Here is an 18,746-nt window from a genome sequence, read left to right as displayed (position 1 = left end):
AACATTTTATGTATTTTAGTCCTTTGAGTTCTGTTGACGTTCCAGATTGGAAAGAAAGAGCTCAACTCTGAATTTTGTGAGATTTATGGAATAAACTTACGTGCTTTTACAAGTCTTTTTGGTCCATTGGTGTGTCAAAATTGATACTGTTTCATCTGCCTCAACTTCAGTTTTACATGCTGAAAAGTTACATCTGATAAATAGGGTGAAAAAGAAGCAGGACAGTCAGCTCATCAGCAGTTAAAAAATGTGTGTGTGTGTGTGTGTGTGTGTGTGTGTGTGTATATATATATATATATATATATATATATATATATATATATATATATACATATATACATACACACACACACATACACACACACATATATATAGATAAATACAGATTGACAGATATAGATATATGTATTTATATATTTATACAGACAAACACAAAACAACAAAACATTTGTATTTTCATTTACAACCATTTTGCTGTTTTGATTTTATAGTTTATAATGTTTTTTTCTTAATGGACTGGAGCTTCTGTTTTGAAATGTATGTCTGCAATGGAGGATGCAGGAGTAAATAGAATTTCATTTGCTTTTCTTTGTTTTTATTCAAAACTATTTTATTGTTGTGGCGTAGTAAAGACTGTCTAAATGAACTTGTCAAGGTCACAATAGCAGCTTATTTATGCTGCTCAAGCATTTCAGTGTTTATGCAGTGCAAGTACATTAATGACAAAAACAATCTATACATACCAAACTACAAATGATACCATGGATGTATTCCTGATACCCTTAGGATAATCTATACTTAACTGTAGAGTGATGGTGTGCAAGAGGAGTTATGGAGACAGAGCCATACACACAGACAAGCACTTGTGCTAACTTCAATCTGTATTCCTGGACTTGATTCCCTAATACTGCAAGACTCTGAATAAGTCACTTATCCAGACTGTGGCTCCAGATCACCCCTAAAGGGACACTTGTGCCCAGTGGGCTTACACGGATAATAAAGAAAAAAAAAAATATATATATATATATATATATATATATATATATATATATATATAATATATAAAATAGACAGGTTTATGGCTGCTTTATCAACTGCAACCAGTTTGCCATGTGGTCAAATAATCGATTAATGAATTCCAGGAAATTCACCTTAATATTGGAGTAAAGTAAAGCTTAACAGATGACACTTGGAATCCGTTTTTTTTTAAACAAGAAACATCTTTATTAAATCATCAAGTATGAGATAAACAATAATACATCTATAAATGAAAACAAATCATATTGACAATTTTAGTTGCAAACATTTTCCTTCTTTTAAATCTCTTCCCTCTTCTGCGTGTATTGTTTCCACAGTTCCCATTTTTCCTATGTAATTTCTTCCTACCCTTTTCTAAAGATCCCAATTCCAATTGTTTTACCTGTGTTTCTATATTTACTACAGGTCTATACTGGATGCTCGAATGTTTAAAAGTTCGAGTGTCATATGGTCGTCAACATATGATCAAACTTTTAAAAGTTCGAAAATCCAAAAAAAAAAAAAAAAACTACACAAATATCCGATCTGAATGTTTAAAGCAGGGGACCAAGCCCCCTCCACCCCCCACATGGGGGGCTGCACCCACCACAACCCCTTCTCTTTAAATATACCAACTCCAAGATTGCACTACAGTGCAGAAAAGGGAAATCTTCCCATTCTGCGCTGTATGGAGATCTCTGTTAAAACGTTCTAACTTTCAAAAATTCAAAGTTTGAGCATCCAATATAGACCAATTTACTACTACTAGTAAAGTTGGTTTAAACTTTGATTTCCATTTTCTAGTAACTGCTTTTTTGGCAGCCACCATACTCAGACTCAGGAAGTCCTTACTATATCTAGGCAATTCTGATGCTATATATAGCTCAAAAATATAATTTCCTTAGTTACTTCAATTTGCTCACCCAGCATCTCTGACAGAGCAGTCTGCAGGGAATCTTTAAAGTGCAACTGAAAAAATGCTCCAGTACAGACAGACTAAAATACAAAACCATGGCACTATAAAAAGGAATGGATAAACCTGAACTTTATTCACTTAGATAAAAATATCATCAAACATTAGTGCTTTTTCCATTAATTATGAACTTCTTCAGATAGTCAATCACTTCAATTCAGAAATTTAAATACCTGTGTAAACATTTCTAAGCAAATATCCTAAATCTTCTAGACTTTGTTGCATATTTGGGAGACATACATATATCTCCCCATTGTGTTTTTTTTGTGAATTGCTTATCCAGTCTCTCTTCCCAATCCTTTCTATCCTCCTCTGATTGATTCTGGTAGTTATCATGCAATATTTTGCATGCTCTACTAATTATTCCTTTTTTTAACAGCAGCTTCTGTTCTAGATTCTACTAAAAACTCTACCAGTGTTGGTCTTTCCCTGAGGATCCCCATTTTTCTTTCTCTTTGACTTGGAATCTGTTTTGAGAAGATATAACAATGTGAGGTTGTGTAACACCCTTTTATTCTCAGAATACACAGTGTACATTTCTTACACTACATAATCAGTTTTATTGTGAGATTAAAGACATTGTTAAATATAACTGGAATATTTTCAAGTGAATGAGGATATATATATATATATATATATATATATATATATATATATATATATATATATATATATATATATATATACACATATAAAAAGCGAACGGTGATTAATCGACCCTATGTAAGTGAAAGCTTACAATGTCGAAGTGTCAGAACAGAGATTTTTTTCCAAGGGAAAAAAAATTGCTGTTCCAACAACAAAAACAAAAATAAAAAACAATTTTAAACATTACATTAAGTGGGGGGCTTTGCCCCCCCACACCCCCAGATGTGGGGGGGCTGTGACCCCCCTACTTAACTCTGAGACCGCACTACAGTGCCAAAAACAGCAAAGTACTGAAGCGGCCAAGCAAATTCTTTCCCAGAGAAAGAATTTGCTTAACAGCCGCTTCGATGTTTTGTGTTTTCAGCCTTTTATATTTGACCAAGACACATTGGAAAGAATGCGTCTTCAGTCTTGTAATATAGACCCACAAATAAATAAATATATAACATGGCTGGGGATGAACCTATTTTTATTTCAAAAACTGCAAAGAATTTTAAATAATTGTTTGAAAATAAAATATCTGAAACTTCAAGTACAGATAGGGGGACAAACTCTTGTGGGTGTTGTAAACAGTGTTCCCACATTATTAGGGTATATACCTTGTTACATGAAAATATACTTAATAGTAAGGTAGTTTTCCAGAAAGAGAACTGTGGCACAATTAGAGTGATGTATTTGGCAAAGTGTGATGAGTGTCCAGCTATTATACTGGTAAAACAGAAGGGGTGCTTAAAACGTGTATTTATGAACACGCTTATGATATTGCTAACAACAAAGAAACCAATGCCCTATATAAACATTCTATCAGCTGTTCTGGTTTCAAAAAGTTTTCCTTTGGGATCCTGGAAATTATTAATATCAATCCTGGGTTGAGGTTATTGGAAGGGATGGCTGACCAATAGGCAACTTATGTGGTAGCTCAGACTGTGTGCCACCTTTCCTCAGGGTTTAAACAAACAAGGTTTAATAACCCCAGTATTGAATAGTAGGGCTGACAAACTGTAACACATTATACGTTTAAGTATGTTTCAATTAACGCCGAGGGTGGCCTAATGGTTAAGGTGTTTGCCTTACAACCACAAGGTGCAGGGTTTGAGTCTCACAAGGGATAATTGGCTAGGCTTAAAATGGCTGGCAAGGGCAGTTAGCTTAGTACTAACCTATGAACCTTTCATTTATAAAAGGTTCAGTCTTTTAAGCATGTTGGAAATTTTGTAGTGTGCCTTTAAGAATAACAATCAATTTGTCAATTAATTCATTATTTTTAGTACAACCAATAGATTTACATGTTTAAGTGTATAAAAGCTGTGGTCTGTGCTTTAGATTGTTATTCGGATGAAGTCTACTTAGTAGGACGAAAGCACTCAATCTATATTAAATGTTATTGTTTTTAACCATTGTTTGATCATGTTTGGAGTTATTACTGCTTTACTCCTGTTTTTTCTTCATAAGGCTGCACCCATTTACTTGTGCTTTAAATTTTTCAAAAGCACTCATTTCAAGTGCTAGAGATGTTGAAAGGAGAAAGATCAAGAGCATGCGTGTGTGGGTAAGCTAAGTGTGGGTTTGTGTACTTAACGCCAAATCTTTTGGATATAACTAAAGTTTCAGCATTAGGTCTGAGTGTGTGTGTGTGTGTGTGTGTGTGTGTGTGTGTGTGTGTGTGTGTGTGTGTGTGTGTGTGTGTGTGTGATCATTTGCAGGTTAGGTTTGGAGTAAGGGCTACGAAAGATGATAGAGTTAGTGTTATGCACATATGCTGGTATATGTGGTCTGTGTCTGAGTGCCTTGTAAATTAACCATGTTACAGAAGGGTTTTTTCTAAGGTAAGGTGCAGGATTGGATTTGAGGCAGGGTTAAGGTTATGGTTAACACACAATAGCAAGGTGGTGTTGGAGGTAAAATAGACTTGTGTACAGTTCCTTACTATTACATCTCCCCTGGTTGGCAGAGGTGGGATTCAAACCACATCAGTGCTAGTTGTCTTGACATCAGAGAGCATCAGTGGCATCCTTCAGTGTGTCACAGTGGTTGCAGTGGTCATATCCCCCCATCACAGTGGTGGCATTGGTGTCATCCCCCATCACAATGAGCTCAAGAGAGAGAGTATTCCAAGATATTGGGATTAGCTAGGACTCTGAATTTAACATTAACAATGGATTTAGCACACAAATGCAGTTCATTATTTAGTACATAAGGAATAGTCAAAACACGAAACATGTCTTCTGTGGTTTTTAAGGTTCCACTAAATAAAGGCACTGTGTAGTAAACTCACTTCTACTAGAGTCACAAACAACATGTCTATATGGAACTCTCATCATAATGGAAGACTCAACCAGAAATTATATACTTATTTCATTAAGCAGCATGAATAAGTAAACATATTAATCTGGAACCAAACATTATTCTAGCCACATGCTAATATTGCAGCTCCACTGACATCTGTTTTTTTATGTTCACTGCCTCAGCAGCATGTAAACAGAAGGCTCATATTAAATTAGACCTGTTGGAAAGTAGTACAAAAAGGAAGATTTGAGCAGTTGTAGATGGTAAAGACCAATGATGATGATGAAAATGGCAGGGGTATTGTTATGAAACCTGCCCCTGTCAAGTATGCATAATTCCTAAATGTGAGGTGGATACAATACAAGGCCACAGTATGAAGGGTCACTATTAACAGATAAAAGACAAATATAAATTTTAGATGATTTATGTGCTGCAATGTTAATACTAACTCTAAGATGCTGATCAATATGGTCTACCTGGTGCTTAATACTCAGAAAGTTGAAAACTTACTTTATTCATGAAACCAAGATGGCATCCACTTATCCAAAACTGGGGAAATGTATCTCCCAGTCTTATGTGATTAACCAGCCAACTACAACCCTATAAATGAATGCAAAATGCAAGCTATAAAAATAAATAATGAGAAAGAAATAATTATTTCTCATATTTCTTCTGCAAGTAATACAGTATAATACGCTAAGTGTTCAGGTTCAACAGCTGAATGAGATAAATGACTATTCCAATACTGAGGACCAACACTATCATATTTCCAGATACAAGAACTTTAAAACTCAATATCCACAAATTAATTCATACTGTCTTTATTAATACAATACATTCCAGTGTCAGAGTAACCCCACCCCACCATCTTGCAAATTATCTCTTTCTTCTCCTACCTCCTTTACCTGCAGTGCCCACCCTCCTATGATGCCCCGTGCCAATTAAAAACTCAACTAACAGTTTGGTACCTTTCCTTTCCTCTCCACCTAGTAGCATCCATCTAAGAGCAATATTTAAAAAGTGTCCCTATTTTTGGGCCTTTATGTTCCATTATTTATGGCTTTGTCTAGATTTCTTGTTCTAAGAGGTCGAGAGATATGACACACACAAACACACATTGAGACTGATCAAGCAATCTCAACAAAGGAACAAAAATAGGGACAGATTTTAAATATTGCTGTTATAAACTTAGTTCTTTTACATTTTGTATAGTAACTATATATGTTATCTTAATTTAAGGGTCAAATAGGTTTTGTGGCTCCTGATAAATTTTATTTGGTAGTAGAGGGGCAAAAAATGGCACTTTTGATAGTGAAGGTTCAGACCCCTGATGTAAGTGATTCTGTTGGTCAGGACATGCCGACGGACTCCGCCTAATGTTTCAGTATGTATCATCTTATTATACCTCAAGGCGAAAATGTAACTTATGTGATTTGCATTTACAGTTTATCCACATGAATGCTAGCAGGGAACTTAAAATTGTTTTGTTGACTATTCTTATTATAGTTGCCTTATGAGATAGCATTCTTACCAACCTGATTGCACTGGATATCTATTGGTACTGCTTTGCAATAATGAGGTAACTTTCCCTTGGCCAAACACAATAGGTCTAACTGGATGCGTGTTTACATTAATCATCATTGTGCACAATTTTATATCTGTTTAATATTATTTATCTGGTGGTCTCAAATGTTTGTGAATTTATAGTTTACAATTCATATTTTTTTTGTTTTGTTTTCTAACTTCTACCATGTTACTATAACACATATCGCTGACGTAGAAACCCTGACTGCTCTCTTAAAGTGACAGTATACTCTGCTTATTCGGTTATATGTTTGTTGCTTACCTAGAGTTTACATCGCACTATGATGTATGGTATTTAATTTCTGAGTAACTGTGAACTATAATTGCTAGATCGCACTTGACACTTCAGTATAACCCATATTGCATATAATAGCGGAGTCCTAGTTTAGGATGCCTTGCTGAGATAATGTTCCCCTCTAGTTTAATCCTTATCTGCTCATATGGTCAACAGACATATTTCCTTTACAATTTTACTGCTATTGTCTAGTTACATAAAATATTTCAAGCATATGAACTACTGGTCAGCATTTCTAACTAAAACTAGGACATTATCAGTTTCTTGAATAATATTGTGTTGTTAATTATTGTTTTTGCCATTTGCCTACTATCTCACTACATAGCATGCTTTCATTATTGGATAAGGACTGTACCATCATTCCTGAGCCAAGAGATCCTACTTTAGGTATTAAACCATCTAGGGTTTACATTTGTTACTATAGTTGATTTGTGTATATAACAAACAACGTACTACTATGCTGCATCTTTCTCTAGAATAGCCCCATTCATTCTCTATTGACTAAATCTCAATCTCCTACATTTCTATCACTGTACTTAATTCACGATTTCAGCTCCTTCTTTCCCATCATACTCAACAGCTTTTACAGCCTGTCTCCCTTCTATTTTGATTAAACTTCACTAATCCACTGCTATTCTTATCCTTTACTTAACTTCTCAGGAATTAATCAGCCGCTCATCTGTCGCTATCTGCCTAAGGCCCTCTAAGGGACTTACAAGACCTGTGTTAACCCAGACAACCACACCTGAAAGACCCTTTGCCAACTGGAAGACTTAATCAGTCCCCATTATACTCATTTGAAGCAAATAAACTGCAGTTTACTTTTACTTTTGTGCTTAGTTGCTAGCCTACCACCAGAATGCGCCCCTCCCCCTGTCCTCACTGGTAACTGTCTAACACATTCCCCAGATTTTACTACTCATATCTCTTTTTTCATTCCTGCAACTAAACACCTACCTTATAGCTTACACACTCTACCAGAAATTACTTAGTCCATAGCATTTAATTCTTTACTGTGCAAGTACTTCTATTCAAACAGAAAAACAGAATAACCCAACTTAAAGTCAATCTTTGTTTATCTTTTTCACTGATTGGAATAGCTCAGGTAAGGCCAAAAACAGTGTTGGTGTAGCCCCGCTAAGCTCGGGCTCACTCCACTCCCCTCCCCTACCTCCATTCCCACCCTCCCCCCATATCTATTACTTTTATAGCTAACCATAAGTCTTCCCCCCTCATCACTCATATCCAATTAACACCCAATTTATACACTTGTCAAATTAACACATACCCACAGTTACTTAACATATCACAATTATTCCAGTTCCTCAGTTATAATTCCTCATTTTAGAATATTCTATTTACACATCTATCCTTTATTATCCCTCCCTTCCCTTAGATCTAATTTCTTCTACTCTCTATTACACAAAATGTCATTATCCTCATACTCTATTAGCAATACAATATCCCTAATCTTCTCTCTAGCCCTACTGGCACATGCAACTTCCCTCAAATGTACTCTAAAACAGTAACAGTAAAAACATCCACTTTAGCCTTTCCCTTTGAAACACATGCTGACAGCTACTCCAATATTTCTGCAAGACTTACAGAATATAACCATATACATCTCACCAAATACCATTTTTTACCCTTCACTACTAACCTAAGTTAAAATTCTATTCAGTGCATGACCAAACTACTAAAACTATCCTTCCCTACAACTTCATACAGCACCTCCTCAAACTATCTCAATGTGGAAATAATCATCCCAATCCAGGACCTACACAATTTCACACCTTTCCTCATTCTCCACTCTCCAAAAACTTGCTAATAATGACACTAAATATTTGCAGTATCTGCAACAAAATCACTGAATTTCACTTATGGATTGAACATTACTCCCCAGATATAGTAGGATTAACTGAAACTTGGTTAAAGCCACATATTCAAGATACTGAAATAGTCTATCCAGGGTACAATATACTAAGAAAAGACAGACCCACATAAAAAGGAGGTGGAGTTGCATTAATTTATCTCAAAACCTTCTCAATATCCCCCTTCTCTAAACACGTTCCTTCTTTTAATACTGCAGAGACTCTCGGAGCATCATTTCAACTAAATAACAACAAACAAATATGCATTACAGTAGTGTACATACTCCCTGGCCAAAATATCCCAACATTAGAAGACTTACTGTCCTGGACTACTGAAAACATCACCCATAAAACTATTATCATGGGTGATGTAAATATCATTTGTCAGAATTTGATCATTGACTCACCAACAAATAGCATCAACCTATACGGCTACACACAACTAATTGCTACAACTACCAGAATCCAGTATAACAATCAACTAGGTGCAACATTAGACTGGATCCTGGTATCTGACCCCTATAAATACTCCCATTCTAGTACACTTCCAAATTCTCTTAGTGACCACTTACCTGCCTATACTTATAGGACGTCCCAACAAGAGCCTAAACCACATACCTACAAAACAACCAGAAATTTAACCAATTTCAATCCAGAATTATTTAACATCTTAAAAACTATAAACTGGTCTCCACTAAAAACTTTACCTCTGGATGAAGCCATCAGCCACTTCAATAAACTCTATTTGGAAACCCTCAATAGCTTAGCTCCCCTCAGAACTAAAAGAACTAAAACTAATCATGCACCATGGCTAACTAAAGCAACAAAACAAGTAACACATATCATAATCCCCTCACACAAGGGAGGAAAATAACAATGAACTAACAAATTATTGTCCCATCTCTAACCTCTCCCCGATGTCCAAATTGCTAGAAATGTATGCACATACAAATAATGAAATATCTTTCTCACAACAGTCTCCTCACACCTACTCAATATTGACAACAACTGCATTATTATCCTTCATAAGCACTGTGAATAAAGCTCTAGACTCAGGCCACTTAGTTTCCATAATTTTGCTTAATCTATTAAAAGCATTCGACACAGTGTCGAACTACAAACTCACACAACAACTGTCCACATTAGGTTGCTCCCAGCATACCCAAAAATGGTCTGCTGATCATCTACCCAACAGACAACAATGTGTAAAGTGGCAAAGTAGTCTGTCACCATACCCAGTTAATAAAACAGGTGTCCCACAGGGATCCATTTTAGGGCCATTCATGTTCAACATCTTCATAAATAAACTCCACACCGTCTCCCTTCAGAGTACACTCATTCAATATGCTGATGATTCTGTCATTGTTTCCTCCTCCAACAACCCTCAACATATTTTAAAAATAACACAAAAGGCCTTTACCTCTATTGAAACCTGGCTAAATGAAGCACAATTGCTACTAAATCCCAACAAAACTAAACTGTTATTGTTCGCCCCAAAACCTGTACCTCAAAACTTTAAAATTTACTCTCTAAATAATATTGAAATTGAAATTGTTACTCAGGCAAAACTGTTGGTCATCACCATAGATGAAAAACTCGCTTTTGAACATCACATACTTAACAAAATTAAGAATACACATTTCACACTAGGAAAACTATATAGACATAAACACTTCATGGACAAGTCTACCAGAAAAACACTTGCTAACATCTTCCTTCTCCCTCCCACCATACAGGGCACCTACTTTCACTTAACTTCATACTCCTTAATGAACAAACTTCAGTCATGCTATCATAAAATAGCTAAATTTGCCACTGGTACCCTTTATCACTCATACTAATGAATTAAACTTGCTTGAGTTCCCCCATCACCTTCAGTATGTACAACTATCTCTTGCACACAAACTAATTTACCAACAAGACTGCTGCCCCGCCCTTACAACTACCTACAGCCATGTACCCCATGAAGATCCCTCCGTTCTATTAGTAAAAACCTTTTTAGTGTATACAAACCCAACAAAAGGGCTGGACATCATCTTTATTCTTACAGCATTGGTAAACTATTATGGAATAACATACCTTCTAATATAAGCACTTTGAATACCTTTAAGACTTTCAAGCTTACAAAAATCATCTCCTCAACACTCACATCTGCCCCTGCTCCTCAACTAATCATAATAATAATTAAGTTCCCATCTTCTCAACTATCTTACTATAACCTTTTCTCCCTCTACTCCTCTCTTCTGTCTGTTATACCATTTTCCTTCTTTTCAGTCTATCTCCCAGCTGCTGCTCTCCTCCCTTTACCCCTTTCCCTACCATCTCCCCCGAACCGTTCTCTGTTAGAATTCATACACTAACGGTATGATGCTCCTCTTCAGTATATCACTGCCAGTGCATTGCTCACACACCTTATTAAAAACCCATCATACTTACCTCTTTCACTACTCATAACTCCTGTAATATTCACTACTAATCAAAATAACATTCCCTTTTCCCTGAGTTCTTGCACCTCTGTCCTACCACAATCAGTCCTCATGCTTTACATCACTATTTAACCATCATCCAATATGTCTTTAAAGAATTATGGCCTATTACACTACTTATTTGTGAAAAATGCTCTCAGTCTTTACTATCTTAATTGTATAACATGTGTATTTTTGTATGTTTGTTTGTAAATTCAAATTGTACAATGATCTGCTTATTTAAACATATAGGTTCATAGGCTGATACTAGGCTATCTGCCCAAGGGCATTTATACCATTTTAGATTAGTTGACTGTGCCTCTGTATAGTAAGTCACAGAAGATAGCCCTTACTGTGCCTCTGTCTAGTAGGGACACAGAAGAGATCCCAGGGCCCATCCACTCGTCAAGATTTCTCTTGAAGAGAGTCATTGAGGGGCTCTGCCTAACATGGATTGGGATTTTGTTCCAGAGTGAGGGGAGCCTCTGGGATATGAATCTGTCCCTCCAGCATGTCCTTTTTGTGCTGAGGTTTTTGGATTTCCTGAGGTGGAGCATGTCCATTAATTCTGGGTTGGACATGGCTTTATATGTCAGGCACAGATCGCATCTGAGTAGGTGGTAAGCAATAGAGTAGAGCTGGAGTTTCTTTAGCCTAACTGCGTAGGGCATCTGTTTGAGTCCCTTGATCCTCTTGGTGAGGTACTTTTGGGGTCTTTCCAGTTGCTGCAGGTGTCATCCCAAATGGGGCATTGTATTCAGTTATGGGCCTGATGAGTAGAGGGGCACAATGACCTCTCTTGATCTAGATGTGAAGCCTTTTGTGATAAGGTGGGCTATATAAGAGGTCTTTCTAACCACTTTGGCAATGTGATTGTCAAAGGAGACATTGCTATCTACTTGGGTCTGCAAATCCCTAATTACTTCTTCCATACTTAATGGATTACCACCTATGTGGTAATTTGTGGGAACTTTGTTTTTCCCAAAGGCTATGCACTTTTTGGCATTTAGCTTTAGGCCATGGCTCTGGCACCAGTTATCCGTCTCTGTGAGACCCTTTTGGAGGATGCTTGTTTCAGTCAGCAAGTTGATTATGGCACCCAGTTTGCAGTCATCTGTGAACTTGGTCAGCCATAGTCCTCCTGTGTTAGCCTATACCTCAGAGAAATGTATACCGAACAAGAGAGGTCCCTGGACTGAGCCTTGTGGGACGCCACTTGTAACTGGTTTAGAGTCTGGCATGGAACCTGCAATTCTGACCATGTGGGTTCTATCCCTGAGCCAGTTTGCAACCCATCTTGTGACATAGGGGTTGATATTTAAGCTGGTGAGCTTATTTATGATGCCGGTATAGGTATGTTGTGTGGACTACCTTCCCTTCATCTATGGCCTTGGTGACTGTTTCAAAGAAGTTGACCAGGTTCAAGAGGCAAGATCTGCCCTTAAAACTGAATTGGGTGGGATCCAGTATTTGGAGGTTCCCAATGTCTTTGTTTATGAGTTCCATGATGATACACTCCATAGCTTTGCAGAACAGGCTAGTCAGGCTTATAGGGCGATAGTTTCCAGGGTCCGTTGTGGCACCACCTTTGTGGAGTGGGACCACTGTTGCTGTATGCCATTCCTTGGGTACATATCCTGTAGTAAGGCTGAGATTGAACAGTGACTTTATGTGAGGGTTCTAGTCTTCTTGGAGCTCCACTGATGCTGTGTTTTTTTGCTTTGGAGAGGGCAGCTCTCATCTGTGATGTCAGGGAGGCTACACTCTGTCGGGATAGACATTTGCTCTTTTTTGCACTGATCCTGTCTGCCAGGATGTTGGCAATGTCTGTGGGTTCAGTTTATTTTTTGTCATTTTGCACTAACTCAGAGTATATCTGGGAGTTGCCACCCAGGATCCTAACATAACTAAAGAAGGCCTTGTGATTATCTTTAGCATCTTGTGCAATTTTTCTTTCAAAGCTGGCCTTAGATGATTTTATGAGGGATTATAATTTCTTGCTAGTACTGTTCCGAGATGCCTTCCCTTTTTGGGATTTTGCTCTGTCATGTAGTAGCTTCCTCCTTCTGCTGTATATCTTATTTATGGCATTCTGTGGTTTGGGCCGTATTTTCCAGTGGCCGGGATTTTGAAGATTTCACCTCAGTTTTGATGTCCAGTGAGATTCATTTATGGTCAGATCTTACCAATGAGGGGTATACCTCTGGTATGGAACATAGAGTCCCCATGTTGGTGATGATCAGGTCAGTTGTTCCATAGCATTTGAGTTTATAAATTCTAGGAACCATTGGGCAAGGGTGTTGGGGCTTGAGTAGTGCTCCCAGTCTATGTTTGGGTAGTTGAAATCACCCAGTATAATGGTGTTTGGAGAGACCTTCATATTCTCCAGTGTTCTGGGTTCCTAAGTTTGAGAGGGTGGTCTGTAGGAGGCTACAAACTGAAAGGCAGTTTTGCCCACTGTTAGTTGCACATGGATGGTCTCTGATGCTTCATGCAGTGCCACTAACCTGGAGGTGTGGGTATCTTTGATGAATATGGATGCTCCCCTTCCTTTTGTGGTTAGTGCTGGGGTGCTCTCGAGCCTTGAACCAGGTTTCTGTTACTGCACAGATATTGATATTCTTCCTACTGAGGAGCTGAGGTTTAAACTTCTGGTGTTGAGCAGCATTACCCTTAGTTTTTTTTTCCTTGTTTTGTTTATGGAGGTGGGTTTGTCTTTTGAGCAATATGTTTGTAAATTTTATTTCAGTTGTAGTGTTGGAACTTTTCTCCCCAGGCCTCCACTGAAAATGGGTTCCTGACCCAGTAGGACTTTCCCAGTCACCAAATGTCAACAACTAAATAAATTCCTCAAGCACCAAGACCAGAAGCATACACTATCAGCTTCCATAAATCTTATTTTATTGGAAGGCACAACTACATTAATTTAACCAGTTTTATAACTTCATAATAACAAAAGGGAAGTTCCATGGTTCATTCATAAATTAGTGAGTCACAGTCCTTATTTATAAATCAACTAGTGATTCATTCATTGTTGAGACTTACAGGTGCACTTCTTTGATAAATCAGGACATTAAGTTTTTTTGGTCACTTTGTGATTTAATGATTGATTTGATGATTGAAACAAACAACAGCTCTATAGTCTGCTGTTTCAAAAAAAAAACTACGCACACAAGGTAACAAAAAATTCTGAAATTAGTTGCAAAATACTACAGTAATGAATACAAATTGTTGTTTCATATTCTGTTCTAAAGCTTTTGAAACAGTTTGCATTCCATACCTTCTAGAATACTACATTATGTTTAATTTCCTATTTTATTTAGGATTCAGGGTTCCAATATCCCATGATTCTACATATCTCACTGAAAGCAAACTCAGTGAAAACAACAGAATGTTAAAATGCCTGGCAGCTCTAGCATTTCTGAGTCCCTCTGGTTTGCCAGATGTCTAAAGACTTCCAAACGGGCCTCTGTCAGGCCACTACACTTGTGCTGGATTATGTTGAGAGTACATTTGTCTGGGGAGGAGATGTACCTTTGGCACTTAGGCATGCACCAGAACATTCTCCCAAGTTCTGAAATGTATACAACCTCTGTAGTAATGGGACTCTGAAGACCACAATGTTGAGGAAAACAAAGCATCACAAACTGTAGCATCTCCTTGGAAAGTTGCAGGTAGATTCTGCATTCGTTGATTGAGATATAGCAGGGGAATCAGAACAGGACTGAAAGTATTTGTGGCAGACTGCATTCTAGTATCCCAGCTATTCCACATGCCTATGGAGACCGCATGAAGAATACCTACATTGAGTAGTTATATTCAGTACTGGAATTCTTGTGGGCTGGGGCCACATCTCCAAATGTTCTACTGCAGCATCACTTTCAAGTTGATGGTACTGCTAACTGTGGTGTGCAATAATGCCTGCAGGTGGTGCCTGATAAAATAGGACCAAAACCCTGTTATGGAAATTTAAATACCATCTCTATGTCGTCACCATAATCCTGTATTGTGCATGGGTGTCAGCATACCATTGCTTGTACTGTATGTCCAAGCACAGCACTTTGAGCTTCCCTGCCATATTCTGCTGCTACTCTTCCTATTTCTGTTGTAAACGTCTTCCCCACTTTGCTGCCCACTCTCGTACTGCTGCGCATGACTTGCATCTGCTGTTCCTCCTTTTGCCACACTGCTTTCGTATTCTTGCCCTGCGGTACCTCCTCCTGATGTTCTGGGTATGTGTTTGGAGTTGTCTAGCCCACTGTTCCACACTAGCCTCTGTTGCCCTACATGCTGCTCCATGAACTGTTATGCTGTCTGTTTCTACTTGGCTGTTTGCCTACGAAGTTCATGCCTGTCATTCCTATCATGCTGGTCAGCTTTGCATATAATCATTCATTATTTCAGCCAGTTTACAGCAACTCACAGCAACAGGCTTCTGTTATCTGGCTGCCAATGTGTCAGCATGAATCCAGCAGTACAATGATATACTTGAAGTAACTAGATATGTCCTTTAGAATTAAATGGACTGCAGAATATGGCTTCCTGACATTGGCAGATACATGATGGTCAAAGCATGTAGTTTACCCTCATACTTGGATTTTTAATGATGACGTGACTTTTATGATTTGACCAGCTATTTTATAAGCATAACTTAAGTCTTCTGTGTCAAGTCTCATTATATAACATTTACTGGCATTAGGTGGTCATTAATATTGCAACAGATATGTATTTTTGTATACCACCTTGGAAAACTTCAGCATCTTTTATTGAAGGAATTATGTTAACCATTTTGTAATCCTCAGCATATCTGGCTACTGATAACCAATTTCCTACTTTTATATCTGAGAAGAGTGATCCAAAAAGAAGAAGATACCAGTACAGAGCTCAGTGGGACACCAGTGAGTATTATTGTCATTTCATACAGGCAACTCATAACTTAAATTATGTTCTGTTGCTTAACCAGTCTTTTAATAATCAAATTATGCATGAACTGACATTTAATTTTAACATGTTAATTGTTCCAGTGTTGAATGCCTCAGTAAAGTCAAGATAAGATACATTCACTGCCATACCTTCATCACATGCTGCTGTAACCTCTTCAAAGAATGTTTCAAGATTCAAAAGGCACAAACTCCCCTTAAACTCTTATTGTTCCATATCCAACAAAAGTATGCCTCTGTGTCATTTTGGATAACCTCCACTATCAAGCTCCAAGAATTCAAGACCATGTGGGACACATATAATGCAATTCCTACAGGTATGAAGCAGACAGAATACCAGTTCCTTATCTTATGAATGCTGACTACGTACAAGAGATTGGCCACCACTCAGGAACTGCTCAAAGTAATTCTATGCTACTGTCTGACTGCATAATTAATACGCATTGGCTGTTTCCACAGCTGCACACCAGTTCAGGATTCCAGCCATATGTGCTTGGTTTCATACCCAGTGAAACAGTTTAATTCTAACAATGACAAACTTAAACAGCACTGTACACAGTAACAAGTTCCCAAGCTTTTTTTGCAAATAAAACCAAGTTCCTGTACTTCTGTCCCATGGTATATAAACAAGCATTTAAGAATAAGCAAATAAATAAAGCATGCTAAGTGGCAGTTTTAAATCAGGTGCTTCCATTACCCGGTGGAATTGTCTATGTGCTGTCCTCCTATAAATATGTCATGGTTTCCAAGAAATAAAAAATGTATTAATATAGTTACTGCAGCTAATCAGAGTCAGCATTAGTCAGTTTGCAAGGCTGCCGCCAGCAAGAATCCTTGTGTTTTCTGTTTACTATTTGCAACACAGTGTTAGCAACAATAAATCATTAAAAGTAAAGTTCATGACTGAAGAATTAGAGAGATAATTTAAGAGGTTGCATCACATATAATTAATGATACTGCCAGACAGAATGTCAGTGGTGTAGATTAACAGATCAAACACAACAAACCATACCAAATTAGGAAAAAGGAATACAGCAATTCAGACAGTAGACACTCATTAAATGTAATTTTAATCCAGTTAACTAATTTCTAGCTTCATTGCACTCTGTTTTTCTATGCACTCACTGAGCTGTAGATTTTCACTATATGGCAACCACACTTCATGGGCATGAAACAGATTATTGCTCGATGCAGATATAGTATATAACATATTTACAATATGGCAGATGCCTACATTTGAAATACTTTAACAAAATAGTTTCAATGTTTGTTAAACTTTGCATGCTGTCACTTCCGTCATTCTTGTGACAAATGTAAACAGCAGCATGGAGAAAACTGATTCAGGAAATCATTATTTTCGGTGCTTCATGCACCTTTATCACTACTTCACTAAGAACAGCAAACTGCCCATAGGTATATGCTGAGATCAATGCTGGCCTAAGGCCAGTTAGACCTATTTGTCTCAATAGGGATCTGCTTCATTAGAGAGCCCCACACTTGGCTAAGACATGGTTATTATGCCTTATATGACCCAGAGATTTGTCTAAGAGATGCTACAACAAAATGTAAGGTGTTTTTTTTTGGTAGTCTCACTCTTGCAGTAGTTACAATGAGGCTGCGGTGGTGCAGCAGTTAGTGTTGTCACCTCACAGCAAGAGATTCTCCTGTTTGATTCTCGGCTACAGCGCCATCTGTGTGGAGTCTGCATGTCCTCCCTGCGATCAAGTGAGTTTTAAAGACATGCAGGTAGGTGTGTATGTGTGTGCCTTCTATGAAGGTTGGGTGCATGGACTGGCAACTCGACACCGTAAAAACACCACTGCCAATCAGTCTGCAGACTGGTGATCCGCTGTCGCGACCCCTAATGGGGAAAAGCCAAAAGACATTGCTACTCTTGTAGTAGTTACAATATTTGTTGGAAGAACATACATTTCCCATCATGCATTGCACTAGTGACTAATCAAATATTATTGGTAACCACAATCTTAAGCCTCTTGCACGGCTCACAGTGTTTGTTTCTCATGCTTCTACAGTGGGTCAGTTGCGGTTACTGAATGTTCAGCATGTTTCTTCTACCCAAAACTGTCCAGATTAACCATCTGGCTTTATGTATCTTTCCAGTTACTATGTCAGAAGACAAGATAATGTAAAGACTAATAGAGAGGTACTTTTGCTTTTCTTGCTGACATGAGTGTTTGTGGCTTGTTACTAATTAATACAATTACAAGAAATAAATGCAGAATAGTTAGTCTCAGAGTGTAAGAACACAAATACTAGTAAGCATTAACAAATAACAATGTGATGTGAGATAATTTAGCAATGACTTGTGACAGAATGTTACCAGTTTAACAGAATTGCCAAGAAATATTTAATGCAGTCACAGACAGAAGCAAAATAATCTTAGAAAAATGAAAAATACAGTGTGTGCATACTGAGTGCTGATAGACAGGGTTGGACAGAAAAATTATTCACTTGGCTGAAAGTCTAAACACAGTAATCAGTATGAATCATTATGTTTACTGCACAGGTATCAACAGTTTTAGATTTATATACTAAATAGGAGGGCATGCGCAAAACTTAAAGCTAGAAATGGTTAAACTGGGTTGGGCCGAGTTTTGGAAGGAAGCATATTATATGAAGCTGAATAAATTGTGCATATTTGCATGG

This window comes from Protopterus annectens, chromosome 2.part1, assembly GCF_019279795.1.
Source record: "Protopterus annectens isolate FY-2018-M chromosome 2.part1, PAN1.0, whole genome shotgun sequence".
Lineage (NCBI taxonomy): Eukaryota > Metazoa > Chordata > Ceratodontiformes > Protopteridae > Protopterus > Protopterus annectens.
Note: the sequence above shows the minus strand (reverse complement) of the source record.